Raw genomic sequence first — 19,705 nt, 5'->3', positions numbered from 1 at the left:
ATTTGGACCTGGAGAAGAGTTGAGAAAATGTACCTTCTGGAGCAGCTAAGTGGTATAGTAGATAGAGCACCTGTCCTCAAGTCAGGAGGAACTGAGTTCAAATTCAGCCTCATGTACTTACTAGCTGTGAGACCCTGAGCAAGTCACTTAGTCCTGCTTGTCTTCATAAAAGAGGAAAAAGTATATATTTTTACCTTTCCCCTATGATTTGACAGGGTTGAATCAATATATTGTCAGTCATGTTTAGTGTACTGGCTGGTTTTACCGGATTGTTTCTATCTCTCTGTGTCTGTCTCTCTTTAAATCTGTGTTGCAAAAGAAGGCTCAGTGGATAGGGGAGGTTGAGGATATTAACTTTTTTATTTTTTACTGGAATGGTTTTGAAAGCAGCACCTTTTCCTCTGTTGCCTCATCTTACACCTGCACTACAGGTCTCCTAGATTTTCTAAGATTGGTCTGGTTTTGACTCCTTCCTTCTGAACGTCCCAAAGAAACAGTTTACAGAACACCAGGTGTCTAAGGAACAGAGCATCTGCCTGATTGCACTATTGCAAGACAGTCTATTCTACACCTTACCTCTAGCCCATCCCACTTACACAGGGCACTGAGACTTGGACTTCCCATATATTGGGATGACATGGTGATGGAACAAGAAGAGCTCTTCATGAAATAATGAGGCTCATCAGTTCTGGAAACAAAAGAACAACCTTTCAGAACAACCTTCCCCAAACCCCCTTTTACTCCTGAGTTTGCTTCAGCTTACATTCTGAATACAGGGAACAAAAGCATGAGAGAGTAAAGATAGATTTAATTGGTCTTCTTTTGGAATGTAAATACCAGTTCAATATGAATAAATAAATTCTGCCAGGTTTGATGTAATCTATTTTGGCTCACAGGAATTAAAAGTTTAGTGGAATACATTGCTTTAAAACTTTGAAACAAAGGGGGGGGGAATCTTATAATGAAGAAACTGAAATTTGTAAAACTGAAAATGTATCTCAAGTAAGGACATAAGACCATAAAAACCTAAAGCAGGGAGAAATATCAGAGACTGAATAATCCAAACCCCTGTTTTTCAGATGAGGTCCAGGGAGATTAGATAATTTGGTATTAGGATTTGTAGGATCCCAGATTTAAAGCTAGGAAGGTCTATTGAATCCAACCTTTTCATTTTACAGATAAGGCAATCAGAGACAGAGAAAAATGAAAGGACATGAAGATAAATTGAGTAATCTTTTGTTTCAATGCTTACCTACCCCTTAGTCATGGAATGGATGTGGTCTCAGACAAATTGAGGACTGGAAAAGGCCAAGATCCCCAACTTGAGCCACCTCTGTTCATTTTGATCTTTGTCCTGCATTGGACTTTGATGACTGGGGAAGACAGACTGATGTCTTTGCACAGCCCTGCTTTATCTGCATCCAATTCATGAGCAAGTCTAGACACCATCCTCATGATGTCCATGGTACTTTTGACAAGGAAGGACAAACAACAACAATAACAGACCTGTTTTCAATATCCACAGACCATTCTGATTCTCTATGCCAACTTAAGCTAGAAAAAATGATTCACTTTGCTTTTTCCCCCGCTTTGGATTTGCTGATCAGGTCTTGCTCTGGTGCATTTTCTAGGTCTTTGTGAAAGTGTGGAGGGAGGAGGTTAAGTGGAATTTGACTACATTTCTTCCTGCTATTCTGCCATCTCAGTCCTTGCTCAGGTTGTGGCTATTATTGGCCATTCAATGACAGAGTGATTTGGATTTGAAAGTCAATAGCTCTATTTAAAACATAATGGGATTTTTAAACCTCTTTTTTCAGAGTTATATTTCAAGAAATCAAAAATGAAAGCTGCAAAGGACAAAAAGTGAATTGTTCCAGTGCCATGGAGACATAAGAGCTATGGAAGAAAGAAAGAATTGGAAAATAAATTGACAAGTTGGCATAAGAGGTATAAAATTTTACTCAAGCAACAAACTTCCTGAAAATTCAGTCATATTTCAGTTATATCTACTTCTTCATGAGCCCATTTAGGATTTTTTTGGCAAAGATACTATAATGTTTTGCCATTTCCTTCTCTAGCTCATTTTTTACAGATGAAGAGCTGAGGGAAACAGGGTTAAATGACTTGCCCCAAATCATTACAGTTAGTAAATGTCTGAACCAAAGAAAAAATTTTACGAGTAGCCAAAAAAAAAAAAAAAATACAGGTTTCAAAGGACAGAGGAGCCACAGTCAAAATCACAGAAAGTCACTTTTTAAAAAAGGAACAGAAAACTTGGAATACAATATTTCTGGAGGCAAAAAAAAAAAATCTAAATTTACCACCAAAAATAACTTAATAGCAAAACTGAATACAATCCCATAGTGGAAAAATGGACCTTTTCTGGGATAAGAACTAACTAAGAAAAGGTGGAAATGGGTTGATAATTCATAAGGTAATTGATAAATTAATATTATAAGCTAATTAGGAGAACAAAGGGTAATCTACCACTCAGATCTGGGGAGAAGGGAGGAATTTATGGCCAAAAAACTAGAGTATATTATGAAATGCAAAATGGATAATTTCAATTACATTAAATTAAAAAGTTTTTGCACAAACAAAATCAATGTAACCAAATTTAGAAGGGAAGTAGAAATGGGGCGGGGGGGAGATTTAGATCCAGTGTTTCTGATTAAGGCCTAGTTTCTAAAATATATAGAGAATTGATTCAAATTTATAAAAATACAAGTCATTCCCCAATTAATAAATGGTCAAATAATATGAAAAATTTTCAGATATAAAAATTAAAATCATTTCTTGTCATTGGAAAAATGTTTTAAATCACTATTGATAAGAGAAATGCAAATTAAGACACCTCTGAAGTACTTCATATCCCTCAGATTGACTAAGGTGACAGAAAAAGATAATGATAAATGTTGGAGGGGATGTGGGAAAACTGGGACATTAATGCATTGTTGGTGGAGCTGTGAAATGATCCAATTATTCTGGAGAGCAATTTGGAACTATTCCCAAAAGACTATAAAACTGTGCATACCCTTTGATTTAGCAGTTCCTTTATTGGGTTTGTACCCCAAAGAGATTATTAAAAAGGGAAAAGGACCCACATTTGCAAAATATGTTTGTAGCAACCCTTTTTGTAGTGGCTAGGAACTAGAAACTGAGTAGATCAGTTGGAGAATGGCTGAATAAGTTATATTAATAAGTATATTAATGTTATGGAATATTATCGTTCTATAAGAAATGATCAGCAGGATGATTTCAGAAAGGCCTGGAGAGACTTACATGAACTGAGCTAAGTGAAGTGAGTAGAATCAAGAGAACATTGTATATAGTGACAAGAAGATTATATGATGATCAAGTCTGATGGACCTGGCCATTTTCAACAATGAGGTAATTCAAGGCAATTCCAATAGACTTGAGATGAAGAGAGCCATCTGCATTCAGAAAGAGGATTGTGGGGACTGATTGTGTGGATCACAACTTAGTATTTTCACCTTTTTTGTTTGCTTAATTTTTTTCCTTCTTTTCATTTTTTCCATTTTAATCTGATTTTTCTTATGCAACATGATAAATGTAGAAATATATATAGAAGATTGCACATGTTTAACATATATTGAATTATTTGCCATTTAAAAAAGGGAGTGGAAGGAGGAAGAGAGAAAAATTTGGAACTCAAGGTATTGCAAGAGTGAATATTGAAAACTATCTTTGCATGTATATGTAAAATAAAAAGCTATTATTTAAAAAAAGAAATGAGCAGAATGATTTCTTTTCTTTTTTATTAAAGCTTTTTATTTTTCAAAATGGTGGACAATTCTTCAACATTAGCCCTTGCAAAACCCTGTTCCAATTTCTCCTTCCTTCCCCCATGCCCTCCCCTAGATGGCAAGTAGTCCAATATATGTTAAATCCAAAATATGTATACATATTTATACAATTATCATGCTGCACAAGAAAAAAAAAGTAAAGCAAAGTAAAATGCAAGCACACAACAACAAAAAAAGAGTGAAAATGCTATATTGTGAACCATACTCAGTTCCCACACCTACACATCTCGGGGTGTAAATGGCTCTCTTCATCACTGAACAACTGGAATTGTAGCAGAGAGATTTCAAAAAAACCTGGAAAGACTTACATGAACTAATGCTAAATGAAGTGAACAGAACCAAGAGAATATTCATTCATACACTATAACAACAAGATTATGTGATGATTAACTGATGGATTTGGTTCTCTTCAACAATTCAGTGATTCAAGGCAATTCCAATAGACTTGGGATGGAAAGTGTCCTATATACCCAGAGAGAGAACTATGGAGACTGAAAATCAAAGCATATTATTTTCACCCTTTTTCTTGTTGTTGTTGTTTGTGTGCTTGTTTTTTTCTTCCTTGTGTTTTTTTTTTCCTTTTTTGATCTGATTTTTCTTGTATAGAATGATGAATATGGACATATATTTAGGAGAATTGCACATCTTTAACCCATATTGGATTGTTTGCTGTCTTGGGGAAGGGTGGGGAGGAAAGCAAGTTTTGCAAAGGTAAATATTGAAAACTATCTTTGCATGTATTTGGAAAAATAAAACACTAATTTTTTTAAAGAAAAAAATAGATCTTTAATGAAATAGAGGACAACTGGTAATGGCCCAGGATTCAGTGAGTGACTTTGGCATGTTTGATATCTAAGTGCTCCACGGCCCCTACTTCAGCTACCTTCATGGCTTTTGGAATATTCTGCTGGGGCAAATCTTCACATGGTTGGATTAGACCTCCCCCTAACTTACCAATGAGTTAGTTTTACCAGGATTTAGTCTCTCTGTGTGCCATAGCTTCTTTTTTTTTTTTTTAAATAATTTTTTATTGATAAAACCCATGTCAGGGTAATTTTTTACAGCATTATTATCCCTTGCACTTACTTCTGTTCCGATTTTTCTCCTCCCTCCCTCCACCCCCTCCCCCAGATGGCAAGCAGTCCATTACATGTTGAATAGGTTACAGTATATTCTAGATACAATATATGTGTGCAGAACTGAACAGTTTTCTTGTTGCACAGGGAGAATTGGATTCAGAAGATATAAATAATCCAGGAAGAAAAATAAAAATGCAAGCAGTTTATATTCATTTCCCAGTGTTCTTTCTTTGGGTGTAGCTGCTTCTGTCCATCCTTGATCACTTGAAACTGAATTAGTTCTCTTTATCGAAGCGATCTACTTCCATCAGAATACATCCTCAAACAGTATCATTGTTGAGGTATATAATGATCTCCTGGTTCTGCTCATTTCACTTAGCATCAGTTCATGTAAGTCTCACCAGTCCTCTCTGTATTCATCCTGCTAGTCATTTCTTACAGAACAATAATATTACATAACGTTCATATACCACAATTTATTCAACCATTCTCCAATTGATGGGCATCCATTCATTTTCCAGCTTCTAGCCACTACAAACAGGGCTGCCACAAACATTTTGTGTGCCATAACTTCTTAAGAGTTACAGGTGAGAGTTGGGTGATAGGTGGAAACCAAAGGTGGATAAGCAACTCTGAAAAGATCCTGGTCTTCCCACAAATACTCCATACGTCCTGAACAGTTAATCTATGCATCTTCTCAGAACCCTGTAATCATTAGGGGTCATAGACTGAGTTTAAGTAGAGAAAGGTCCTAGGAATGGTTTTATTGTGTTTGAAGGATTAAAGAATAAAAAAAAAGAGAGAAAAGAAGAGAAGAAGAATTTAGTAATGGACTGATGGGGAAATGAAAGAGAAGGAAAATTAGCTCATTATTGGTGAACACAAGTAAGAATAGAAAAGGAAGAAGGGGTGGGGAAGTAGGCAATATTTGAACTTCATTCTCATTTGAACTGACCAAAGGAGGAAAGAATGTACACACACACACACACACACACACACACACACACACACAGAGTTGAGTATGCAATGATGTTTCAATTAACAAAGAAACAGGAGGGAAAGGGGAGAAGGGACAGGAAGAAATAAAAAGGAGAGGAGATGAAGACAGGGATTAGTCCTATAAGCAAGACAAACTATGGGTACAGACTTTTTTTTTATATCAATTCATTTTGTGATAGCACAGAATTAGAAATTGAGAGAGCCCCCAAATGGGGAATGGTTGAAAAAGTTGTTGGATTGCCCTAAGTGTTTTAGGGAATCTCTGGAAAAATGAGGCAGTGCATAATTTCTCAAAGGCAACCTAGCTTGTTCTTCTCATAGTCATTCAGGGATCCTGTTCATTGGTGTTCTGTCCAAGATACATGTGCTGAATGGTCAGTTCTATGGGTTATCCATGAAACCATATTATACAGCCTGAAATCAGACATGCTTCTATGTCAATAATCATATTAAATTTGTTTGAGTGATTATTGATATTATTTAAAAGGCTTTGCAATTTTCTGAGATTTAACATAATTGGTGTAGTGTTCTCCACAAACAGGAATGTCTAGAGCACTTTTCCCTTTGTAATTTGGACTATGTTGACTGTCCTCTATGTGATAGCAAATGCTCTTGGTAAGTATCTATCTCTTGCTTTTTTTCTGATTAATAATCAGAGTTTGGGCTGACAAAGTTATCTTTGTCATTAACATCTTTCAAGGATTCTCATATATGTAGGCCTTGTTTTGGCACAGATAACTCCTTTTCCAGAATTGTTACTATGGAAACTTGGTGAGATGGAAATAACTACTTGTGGGATGGCTCCCCAAGTTGCTGTAGCCTTGACCCTGAAGGGGCTAACAGAGAGGAGCGGCGCCCATGGGGAGTCCAGATTGGCAGCATTGGTTTTAGCCAGGACATACGAGGCTTGTGGGAACCTTGAAGGTAAGTTGGATGGGGTAAGAGGAGAGGACAGTTGTGATATATATAGGATAGGACCAGACCTGATGTACTGATAACCATGAGGGAAGGTCAGCTGAACAAAGCAGTGACCAGGTGCTAGGAAGTGGGCAAAATCAGGAGGCTGTAGAGCCAATCAGATCTGACCTAAAATAACTTCTTTCTCTTTCTGTACCTTGAAACTGGAATTTATTACTCATTTTCCTATTTGACCACTTTCTTCTTATTTCCCAACACGGTGACAGGAGGCCTATGGCTAGAGAGACCTTTTAGCTGTAGCCAAAGTAGCCAGAATTTGGAATCAGTCTAGTTTCTTTAAATATTTCTTCTTATTTCTTTGTTAATTGAAACTATTTAAAGTGTAGATGGATTTGTGACTATGAGTTCATCTGACTGTTACTGTGTGTTATGTGATTGAGAGATGAGTAAGCCATATCCAAAGAGAGATGGCCATGGAGCCATACATGGTGAGAAAGTGTATTTTTAATCTTCCAAAGTATATATATCCATGTTCAAATTTCTGAATTTTTTGAACCAGAGAAAAATAGACTGAAAAAGAAAATAAATCTGAAAGTTACATAATATTGGGAGATGAGAGTAGATCCTGGTTTTGCCTCAATTGGCACTGAAATGGTTGAGGCTGCTGTGAATCTTGAGGATGGATGATGCTTCTTAAGAGTCAACACTTCAATGTCCTCAAAATTGTGTTGTCTCTAGCACAGACTTTTGTTGCATGTGTGTGATTTAGTTTAAAGGTTTTTCTACCTTCATTTTTTAAATTGCCATTTTTACTTTCTTATGCAGAACATGAAGGATTAGAGATTAGAGATATGAATGAAGAAAAGAATTTGTTATAGAAATCTTTACAGATCATTCCCATTTTTATGTTTCTTATTTTCTTGCCAGTTTCTTCCTTAAACGCTGGCTTAGTTGAATTTCTTTGGCAAGGTTTACATTATCTTGTTTCCCTTCTACTTCTTTTTGCTGTTTTATGAGGCAGTGCTGCTACCTACTTAAGATTTTTAGAGAATTTTGTTTCATTAAAAAATTTAAGTTTTATTGATGCTTTTTTTTAACCTCACAATCATTTTCTTAGATTATACTCCACTTCTCATTGAATCTTCCTTGTTACAAATAAAAGTTAAACAAAATCAACTGACAAAAACAATTGGTGTCTGACAGAATAAGCAATAATCCTCTATCTTTCTACTAATAGGGAAAAATGTTTATCTATTTCCTGGGGCTAAAATTTATTGTATAAATTAATCTGAGTTTAGCTGCTTTTTGGATACATTGGACTTGTTTTTGCTTATGTTTCTATTACATTTATATGTAAGTAATTGCTTACATTGTTGTCTCAGATCCATTTTCTTTGCATCAGTTCATAAAAGTCTCATAATATTTCTTTAAGCTATTCACTTTCATTTTGTGGTACAATAATATTTACAACACATTAATATTCCACAATTTGTTTCGGCTTAAAATTCTACTTAATCTTGTTTGCCTCAGTTTCCTCAACTGCAAAATGGAGATGATAATGATAGCATGTACTTCCAAGAGTTGTTGTGTGGAACAAATGAAATAATGTTTGTGAAATGCTTGGCATATAGTAAGCTCTATTTAAATGCTATAATTATTATTATTAGCCATTCCTCTTTGAGACTTTACAAATGAATTATTATTCTAAATTGATGTCACCCTTGGCTGCTATATATGTCTCCACTTGGCAAGGAAGTCATGTTTGCTAGCTGAGGAGGTTTCCAAGCTCTTTTGGTTTTGTCCTTGTCATAACTAATTTATATAGTTTGAACTCCCTTAGGAAATGATTTTAGTCTATATTAATGTCTATTTTTAAAATTCATTTATGATTTTTCAAGATCAACTGCTTATTTAAGTAAACTAACTTGAAATTGCCTCAGCTGCATGCAATACCCCATTTTTATTTTTCTTCTAATTTGGTATTGATTCTGTTCTTTGCTCTAGGTAGGTGGTTAGACTGTACATTGCTTATTTGGAAATAATTCCCATATTAGTGACTTGTCATTTCCTGTTTTCTAAACTATACCAATTTAAAAATATTTGCTATGGTATGATGGCTTTTCCATGTCCTATCTCTTCTGATTTTTCCTGAAGAAAGTATTTATGATATATAGGTAGACATGAAGCCTCTTTTGCTTCTTACTCTTGAACCATATTTTCTGACATATTTTTGGCTGTTGTTCTCAATGTTCTTTTACTTTTGCATTGAAGTCATTAAAGTATAATTTGAGGCTTTAGCAAGGATTTATTTTCCTCCTCTACCTTTATAGGAGATACTAGTATCTAGAATAAGTATCATAGTGGTGTTTTTTTTTTTTTTTTTTTTTTTTTGTGGTAGGTGGTACAGCTGGGTCTGGAGACTCGTATTTCTGAGTTCAAATCTGATTTCGGACATTTACTTTGGGCAAGTCACTTAACCCTGTTTGCCTCAGTTTCCTCATTTGTAAAATTAGCTGGAAATGATAAACCATTCTAGTATTTTTGCCAAGAAAACTCCAGATGGGATTATGATGAGTCAGACGTGAATGGAATGACTAAATAACAACTTCATTTTAGAATACTCAGTCATAAATAAACTAAGGGTCTAGTTTCTGTTTTTTGTTTAAATGATATGGCTAATAAATGCTATAGGAGTTTCGAGAAGAGGGAAATCAAGATGGGTTAGAATAATTGGAGAGGGTCTTGTGTAGAAAATGATGCTTGAGAAGATTAAAGGGAATAGTTGGAACAAAAACTGGGATTCAGGAATAAGTAAAACATAGACAGGGAAGGCAGATGATATATTGAGAAAAGAATTAAGTTGGAAACAGGAAGAGCTGAGCTCAAATCCAGCATCAGACCCTTACTATCTGTATGATCTTGGGCAAGTCACTTAAACTCCATTTACCTCAATTTCCTCAACTGAAAAATGGGGATAATAATGATAGCACCTACCACCCAGAGATGTTGTATGGAGCAAATAAGATAATATTTGTAAAATGCTTGGTATATTCTTCTCCATAAATATTGTTTATTTAATAATAAATATTATTAAAGACAGTGAATTGGGGAAATTTATATGGTAGAGCAGAACAAGACTAAGTGGATAGGTAGAACTCGTTTACAGAAAAACTTGAATGTCTCCTGAGTTTAGAGTTCATATTATAGGCAAAGGGGAGCCTTGTATTTTTTGTTTGTTCTATTTTATTTGCACAAGGCAACAAATTGATAAAATTAGTATTTTAGAAAGATTAATTTTGTGGTATTGTGTAGAATGAGTTGAAAAAGGATACACTAAAGGGCGATCAATCAGGGGATTATTACAGACAGCCACTGTAATGGCATCATAAATGAAGATGTGGCAAAGGGGATGGAAAAGAAATTCTTTGCCATAAGGAGACATTAAAATGTTTTTCCCATTTTAATTTTTTTCTCAATTACATGTAAAAAAATTGACATTTTTAAAAAAAATTTTGAGTTCCAAATTATGTTCTTCTTTCCCCCCTCCTTGAGAAGGCAGAAACTTTGATATAGATCATACATGTACAATCATGCAAAGCACATTTCCATATTAGCCATGTTGCAAAAGAAAAAATAGACTAAAAAAAAAATTCTCAAGAAAAATAAAGTTAAAAAATATGCTTCTATCTGTATTCAGACTCCATTACTTCTTTTTCTGGAGGTGGAGAGCATTTTTCACTATAAATACATGAGATATTTAAAGGAAGAATCAAGAAAACGAATTGGTATAGGGTATGGGGCAGAGGAAAGGATAAAAAAAATTAGTTTCTATTCATATCTGACCACCTGGGGGAGCTTGTGAGCAAGCTTAGGTACTAGTAGCATCTCAAAGTTACAAGGATGGTGTTGTCTTTCCATCTCTCCATTCTCAGTTGAGGGTCCTTTGTGGGGTCCTTATTTCTCACCCTTCCTCTTGTAGTAGGCTTTGAAATATGGTAGGAAAGCCCCTGAGTCACTTTCACTGAAGTGATCCTTTCCATTTCATCATGACTGCTCCTTCTTGAACCCAAAAGAAAAAAAAAACCTAGGGGTATGTTGCAATACTTGGGAAAGTAAAAAAGATTTCCTCCCCTCCCTCCCCACTTTCTAAAAACATAATGGAAATATCAACTTGTTCCCATATAACCCATGAACTTCTCATTTCAGCAATAAAAAGATCTGACTGTTTTGCAGGATCCAAAGGCCAGTGTGTTTACAGGAGCACCTGAGTACAAGGAAAGGATTCTGCAGAGGTTATGTCAGTTAATCTCAAGTCCCCACTTATAGGAATTATTGCATAGAAAAGATTGAAGTGGAGTGATACTACAAAATTGTTTTCTGCATTACTGTCTCTTCTTATCTGCATTACTGTCTCTTCTGTATGTGTATGTGTATATATCTATATATATATGTATATATATCTATATCTATCTATCTATCTATCTTGTCTATATATATATAGTGTGTGTGTGTGTGTAAGTGTAAATATACTGTGTTTCCCTGATAATAAGACACTGTCTTATTATTTTTTTGGACAGAAAAAAAAAAAAAACAACAACACCAGAGGGCTTATTTTCAGGGGAGGGCTTATTTTAATGAACATTGACAGCAATTTTAATAAACAGGTAAATGTGAACAAAAAAAAGTACCTTTATTCAATAATGATCATGTCATCTTCTTCAACAACATCGTCATAAGTGTCCATATCCTGAATTCCATCCTGGATGTCTTGCGCCTCTATTTCCTTCAGAAGAAGTGGACCCAATCTGTCATGTCCAGCAATACAACTCTCTTTAAATGAACATGTCTTGTCTAGGTAACCTGCTCGTAGTGCCTTGGAGACACAGCTGTCAGTAATTTTATCCCATGACTTCTTCACCCAAGTCACGACTTCTTGCAGACAGGGCTTCGCAAAGTTTCCACGCTGATTTCTTTCCATTCTATTTTCAATGTAGTCATTGACTTCCATGCGCAAATGGTCCTTGAATGGCTTGTTTGTTGCAATATCAAGGGTCTGGAGATAGGCAGTCATTCCTGCAGGAATCATTACTTGATCTATTCTTCTCTCTGCAAGGAAGTTCTTCATTTCTTTAGCGCGGTGAGTGCTGGCTGAGTTCTTCTTTTATCCTCCATGATGCCCCCTGAGTTCTTCTTTTATCCTCCATCAGGCCCCTTTTATTCTCCATCATGCCCCTTTTATCCTCCATCATGCCCCCTCACTCCCACTTACATACCGGGTTTTTCTGTTGTCCTGCCTCAGCTCTCCTCCGTGGCACTGCTCTCAATGGTGCCAGCAAGCAAATCACTGGGGAAGAACAGGATGACGCACTCACTGCTGCAGCTCTGATTGGATGCAGCTCAGAGCGCGGCGTGCGTTTCACCCGGGGGGGAGGAGAGGGGAGGGGGAACGGTGCATACAGAGGGTACCGTAATGTAGCGTGTAGCGCAGGGGATCACCTTCACTACAGTAGCAATCTCAATAGGGCTTATTTTCGGGGGAGGGCTTATTTTAGAGGAATCTTACACAGTAAGGGGAGGGCTTATTTTTGGGATAGGTCTTATTATCGGGGAAACACGGTACATACATGTGTAATGGGGAGGTGGCCAATGAGGACTCAATCTTTTGGGCATATGCAATCTAAACTGCATGTAGATGCTTGAGAAGTACAATGCTGGGCAGGTGTAATGGAGACACGGATAGGTATTCTTTGACTGTTTCCTGTTTGTTTACTTCATGATAAAGAAAAGTTTTAATTGCCTGCTTTAGTTGATTGGAACTGAGTACACTAATAAAAAAGTGCAAACAAATTAAGTCTGGTTCTTTCCTGGTGGCAATCATGGGAAGATATAGTGTAATTCTTAGAGAGCCAGAGAAGCTTTGAACACTTAACTCCCCCTTAGGGCTTCTATGTGGCCTTGAACACATAGTACTGTTGATTTTGTGTCTGCTGTGATTCATTTTTTCTTACCCTTAAATAAGTTTTGAAAAATTGAAAAGCCTACCAGAGATTTATAAACTAGCCTCCATACTACAGTTTGCAGGAGCTGACCTGGTGAATCAGGTATTTAATTAGATAAGTAGGGTGGGGCCTAGTTATAGAAAGCCTTGAATGTCAGCTGTGTTTAGATTTCAGGCTATAGACAACGGGGAGCCACTTTTGTTTGTTTTCTTTTGTGTTTGTGGGAGGCAGGAAATAGGTTGAAGAAATTTTAGCGTCTTGTGGAGGCCTGTAGAATGGGTTGGAAGAGGAGACACTAAAGGAATATCAATTAGGAGGTTATTACAGAAGGTTAAGTGTTTAGGATGATGGCAGTATAAATGAAGATGAGTCAAAGGGAATAGAAAGGAAGTTCTCTACTATAAGGAGACATTTAAATTTTTTTCTTTTTTCTTATTCAAAAGCATTTTATTTTTTCCATTACATGTAAAGAGAATTTTCAACATTCATTTTGGTAAGATTTTGAATTCCAAATTTTCTTTTCTCCTTCCCTCTCTTCCCCTCCCTAAGACAGCAAGCAATCACATATAGCTTGTATATGTGCAATCATTTTAAATGTATTTCCATATTAGTCATGTTGTAAAAGAAAAATCGCAACAAAAGGGAAAAAGTACAAGAAAGAAAAAGCAAGCAAAATTTTAAAAAGGTGAAAACAGGAATGCTTTGATCTGCATTCAGTCTCCATAATCCTCACTCTGGATGCAGATAACATATTCCATCCCAAGTCTATTAGAATTGTCTTAGAGCATTGTATGGCTAAGAAAAACAAAGTCTATCAAAGTTGATCATCCACACAATGTTGCTGTTACTGTAGACTGTATTTTCTCCTGGTTTTGCTTGCTTCACTCGAAGTCAATTCATGTAAATCTTTCCAAGTTTTTCTGAAATCATCCTGCTCATCATTTTTTTTAGAACAATAGTATTCCATTACATTCATATATCACAACTTGTTCAGCCACTCTCCAACTGATGGTGTAGTGCTATAGAAACTGAGGCAAGATAGAAATCAGAGAGTATTTAATAATTTATTTGAAAGGGAGAGATTTATTGGGACCAAATGGATCCATGGTTTGGTCCCAGGGCTGAATGAGGCTATTGTCTCCAAGAATCCAGCAAACAATGAGAGTTCTCAATAACATATCTACAAGTGGCTCAGATACAGAGGATAGACTAGGCAGGGGCGGAGTCCAGGTGCTGAGAGCAGGAACAGGACTGACAGGGTGGGGTGAGCCACCAGAGATGAGATGACATAATCAGGGGGAGGCACCCTGGACATGGGGAGAGGCATCTTGATAAGACAGTATCTGATATTCTGCTAGCTTGGGATGGGAAGAGGCATTCTGATATTCTAAAACATAAGATCTTTTATCCTTATCACATATTCTGATAAAGAGGGAGGGGAGGTTTTGCAGGACTGAGAAGCAGGGAAACTGAGGCAGGACTGAGTCAGGATAATTAGGGAAATTGAGTCAGGACAATAAAAGAGAACTGTGGCATAACAGTGGATATCCCCTCAATTTCCAATATTTGTTACCACGAAAAGGGCTGCTATAAATATTTTTGCACACATAGATTCTTTTTTTCTTTTTTATGATCTTTTTTAGGATACAGAGCTAGTAGTGGTTTTGCTGGAAAAAAGAGCATGCACAGTTTTAAAGCCCTTTGGGCTTTGTTCCCAATTGCTCTCCAGAATGGTTGGATCAGTTCACAACTATACCAACAGTGCGTTAGTGTACAAATATCCCTGCCCCTCTCATCTTCTCCAATATTTATCACTTTCCTTTTTTTGTCATATTAGCCAATCTGAAAGGTATGAGGTCATAAATCAGAGTTATTTTAATTTGCATTTCTCTAATCAAAAGGGATTTAGAGTACTTTTTCATATGCCTGTGGCTTTGATTTTTTCATCTGAAAATTGCCTATTCATATCCTTTTATCATTTATCATTTGGGGGATGACTTATATTCTTTATAAATCTGTGTGGGACAAAGACTACTGGCTCAGATAAATCAAGGAGATTTCTCAAGATAAAAGTAGAAAGGAATTGTATTACGACCTCCTGAGAAAGGGCGGCTCCCTCCCTATAAGCAGTCAGGCAAAGAGAGGCAAGCAAGGTACAGGAAGCAAAGAATGATTACATATGGGTCTGAGGTAACAATCTCTATAGGCTGGACCTTTGCTCTGATTAATCAGGACAAATGACCTTACATTCTAAATCATAAATGAGGAAAGTCCAACTACATTTTTAGAATTACTAAATTATCTTATATGGGAGTTTTAATGCCAAGGTGAGACTAAAGTTTCACAAAGAAAAGGGCTATATGATCCCATTCTTTATAAACCATGTGATTTCTGGAGAAAGAAACTTGGGCCTGGAACACAGCTGACCTTCAGTCAACTTTTAGAACACTGTCTCCATTTGTGAGACAGCTTTCACAGTTCACTTCATTCAAATCTGACTCAGTTCTCTATATATTTGAGAAATAAGGCCTTTATCAAGAGATACTTGCTATAAAGATTGTTTCCCAGCCTTGTGCTTTCCTTGTAATCTTGGTTGCACTGGTTTTGTTTGTATAAAAGCTTTTTAATTTAATATAATGAAAATTATCTATTTTGCATTTTGTAATGCTTTTTATCTCTTGTTTGGTCATGAACTTTTCCCCTTCCCATGGATTGGACAGGTAGACTATTCTTTGCTCTTCTAATTTGCTTCTGGTGTCACTCTTTATATCTAATTCAGGCACCCATTTTGACTTTATCTTGGTATATATGGTATGAGATATTGGTTAAGGGGGCCTTTTAAGAGAGAATATCTTCCCTCCTGTCTCTCTTTTTTTTTTTTTTTGGACTTCCCATGTGATATGTTGTGTTCCCAATGGAGGAGCCAGCAAAAATAAAATGCACATGGTAACTCAAGCAAACATTCTGCCTAGTGAGCCTGAGCTTCAGTTTTGGGTTGCCTATTGTGTGTTTGTTCTTTTTTTAGTATAGGAGGTCAAACAACAATCCTAAGATTTATGTATGCAACCTTGAAGGCAACCTTATGAATTCATCAAGTTGATATATCCTATATCTTCAATCACAGTTCACTGATAATAGGGGTTGAAAGATCAAGAGATAGTTGGCCTAAAAACATAGGAGAATCAGCAGAAATGTGTTGTCTTCAAGTATTTGAAAGACAAATACTTGGGGAGGAGTGGTTAGATTTGTTCTTTTGGTCTCAAATAATATATATAAGAGCAATAGTTAGAAGTTACAAAGAGAAAAAATTAGGCTGGATGTCATGAAAGACTTCTTAATGAATAGAATTGTCCAAAAGTGGAATGGACCACCTTGTGTGAAAATGAGTTTCCTTCTTGGAGGTCTTCAAGCAGAAACTGGGTGACCACTTATTAGGTGCATTATCATGGGAATTCTTTTCAAATACGGATTTGATTATATGCCTGGTAGGGTGCTTCCAATTGTCAAATTTTGTGATGGGGAGTTTCTCTATTAGGTGGGACACTACTAATAGGGAAAGGAGTATAATTATTGTCTTAGTTTATCAGAAGCCATGAATCTGAAGGGAACTACATAGGTAGTCTAGAGCATAGGTGAAATATAAAAGTGTTTCTTTAGTAGTCTGACAAATGTTCTCATGGCCAAACTCAAACTCCCAGAAAAGTATAAAAGTAGCTGATAGTTACTGAATCCTCTTTTGTCCTTCTTTCTATGTGCATATGTAGTTCTTGTATAATTAAGAATTTTTTTTTTTTTGGAGACGACATAATTGCTCTATAACTGATTCATATTACATTGATTATTTTCTACTCCTCATGTTGGAGAGATGAGAAAAATTTTGAATAATTTTTTCCGCAGAGCACTAGAAAAATCAAAGTGCAGGAAAATAAGTTTATTTAAAATTTTTTTAAAATTGGAATTCATTGTCATTTTAATAGATTTTCTTTTCTTTTTTACATTTCAATAGTATTTTATCTCTCCAATTATATGCAAAGATAGTTCTCTGTACCTTGAGTTCCAAACTTTTTTTTTCTGCCTCCCTTCTTCCTTTATCTTCCTTTTCTCCAAGACAGCAACTAATCTGATACAGGTCACATATATACAATCATTTAAAATACACTTCCATATTAATCATATTGTAAAAGAAAAATTAGAATGACAGGGAAAAAACAGAAAAAAAAAAGCAAACAAACAAAACCAGATGAAAATAACATGCTTCACTCCACATTCAGACTTCATAGTTCTCTTTCTGGATGCAGATGGCATTTTCTATTCCAAGTCTATTGGAATTGTCTTGAATCAATGTATTGCTGAGAAGAGCTAAGTCTATCTAAGTTCATCATCCACACAATGTTGCTGTTACTATAGACTATATTTTCTCCTAGTTTTGCTTGCTTCATTCAGCATCAACTCATGAAAACCTTTTCAGGCTTTTCTGAAATCAGTCTGCTCATCATTTCTTATAGAACAATAATATTTCATTACATTCATATACCATAACTTATTCAGCCATTCCCCATCTGATGAGCAGCCACTCAATTTCCAATTCCTTGCCACTACAAAAAAGATCTGCTACAAACATTTTTACATATGTGAGTCTTTTCCCCTCTTTTATGATCTCTTTGATAAACAGACCCAGTAGTGAGTCTGCTGGATCAAAGGGTATGCACAGTTTTATAGTCCTTTGGGTATAGTTCCAAACTGTTTTACAGAATGGCTGGATCAGCTCATAACTCCACCAACAATGCATAAGTGTTTCAGTTTTCGCACATCTCCTCTAACATTTATCATTATCTTAGGGGAAAAAAAGTCTTACCCTTATTCTATATTCAAGAATCCAGTCTGAAAATATGGGTCAGGCCTTGAGGAGGGCTTCTTAATGGAAAGGACAAAGGCACAGGCTCAAAGCCCTTTGGAGCAAGACTATGGTTGTAATTGTTAGATATATATATCTATAAATAGTATATCTTACTACCTAATTTTGTAAAATCAATTTTGGCTGTTCGTAGAATAGAAGACAGGGGTCCTTGAAAATAACTAATTCATTTTCATATGATTTGACTTATTTCTGTAGCAATTTTCTCACTTAGGGTTACAGCTTAGAGCAATGGGTTTTACTTCTCTCAAGAAGATATTTCTTTCTTCATTCAGATTAAGCCACGGTTCTTTCACTATTTAGAGATGTTAACAAAAGAAAAAAGACAATATGAAATAGCTTCAGGAATGGGAAAAGGTAAACCAAAGCTTACCCCTCCCATCAAAGAAGCTAACCAATATTCCCTCATCCCCATTCCAGGGATGATGGGTCTGTAGCCAGCAGAGCTGGCTCTCTGGTCCTTTTTCTTCCTCAGAATCGGGCTGGTTTGCCATTATTCTCATCACTAATCTCTTCCCTAGTCTATTGAGAAGGTTCTCCCTTTCCCTGCTGTCACCCTTTCTTGGCAACTGAAGGATGATCTGAAATTTAATTCCCTAAGAAAAACTAGAAAAGACACTAAGACCCACAGCATCCATCTCACATGACCTTTCCCGGGTGTAGAGGGTCAACACAGACAAAGAAGCTCTGATCACTCTTGATGGTTTCTGGTTCTAATTATAGAAAGCTTTTAGCTATTGTTCCATAATTGCTCTCTGCAGTTAGGTTTGGGCATTGTTGTTTGACAAAAGGCTGGTTTCTTGTAGATTGTTCTGGTTTTTTTCTTTTTTCTTTTTCTTTTCTTGGTCTATTGACATTTCAGCTAGCAGCTCCACTAAAGCGCTAAAAAAGAGGCATCATACATACCCCACCAAACACCCCTCCCCCCTTAACATTCACCATTCTCACCTTTTACCTACTATCTTATGTATTGCTAGACAATAACAAAGTTTCTAGGGACCTCTGGAGCCCTATCATTTTGGAAGTAATTTGAGTTTTTCACTAAATGGGAGGGTTGGTGGATCAGCCTGCCTCATAAAACTTGTTTGGGTAAGGGAATGGAAGGAATCAATCCCTTAATTTTTTTATGGTATGGGATGGGTAAGGAGGGATAGAAAGAGAAACTCCAAGGTCAGTAATAGAAGAACCATCGTTCCAATAGTGAAACCATTTGGAGGATGTAGCAAATTTTTCGTTTCAAAGGATGTCTCTGATATCAGAAGGCACAGTACAGCACCTTTGATACATATGGTACCCCTCCTTTCACCACCCCTCAGTTCCTAATTCATTCAATAAAAAATAAATTCTTTATGGGAAGACATTGTCCTTATATCCCTAGTGCCTAGCCCTTTGGGGCAAGACTATGGTTGTAATTGTTAGATACATTTCTTGCACGTTGCCATTTCAGTGTATAACTCTTTATGACCCCATCTGGGATTTTCTTGGCAAAGATACTGGAATGGTTTGCCAGTTTCTTCTCCAGCTTATTTTACACATGAGGAAATTGAGGCAAATAAAGTTAAGTGACTTGCCCACAGTCACACAGTTAATACGTTTCTGAGGCTAGATTTGATCTTAGGAAGATGAGTTTTCTTGATTCTAAATCCAGTGCTCTATTTACTCTGTCACCTAGGTGACCTGGCATACTGCAGGCATTTATAATACTAACTCTAATTGATATAGCACTTTAAAGTTTGCAAAGCATTTTACAAATATTATGTCAGTCAATCATCATAACAGCCTTGAGAGATACTTTTACAGAGAAAGAAACTGAGGCAAAATCCTAGAGTCAAACAGTTTGCAAGTATTGGAGGCAAGATTTGACCTGAGGTCTTTCTGACTTTAACTTCAGCTAGTCATCTGCCTTTTTACCAAGTGTTTGTTTGCAACACTCTTTAAAAGCTGGTCTTAAAAAATTCATTGAGCCTT

General features: G+C 36.2%; 1 protein-coding gene across 6 annotated transcripts in view; it reads left to right on the top strand.

Moving 5' to 3' along the window:
* Positions 1 to 19,705, top strand: part of ADCK1 (aarF domain containing kinase 1) — a 192,523-nt gene that overhangs the window by 16,321 nt on the left and 156,497 nt on the right. For all 6 annotated transcript variants that reach the window (XM_051977503.1, XM_051977505.1, XM_051977504.1 and 3 more), the window contains exons 2-3: positions 1,818 to 1,947; positions 6,640 to 6,829. The gene's annotated coding sequence lies outside the window, so the exon portion shown is untranslated. The remainder of the gene's footprint in view (positions 1 to 1,817; positions 1,948 to 6,639; positions 6,830 to 19,705) is intronic.

Source organism: Antechinus flavipes, chromosome 2 (assembly GCF_016432865.1).
Source record: "Antechinus flavipes isolate AdamAnt ecotype Samford, QLD, Australia chromosome 2, AdamAnt_v2, whole genome shotgun sequence".
NCBI classification, from domain to species: domain Eukaryota; kingdom Metazoa; phylum Chordata; class Mammalia; order Dasyuromorphia; family Dasyuridae; genus Antechinus; species Antechinus flavipes.
This window is presented reverse-complemented; position numbering and strand designations above follow the sequence as displayed.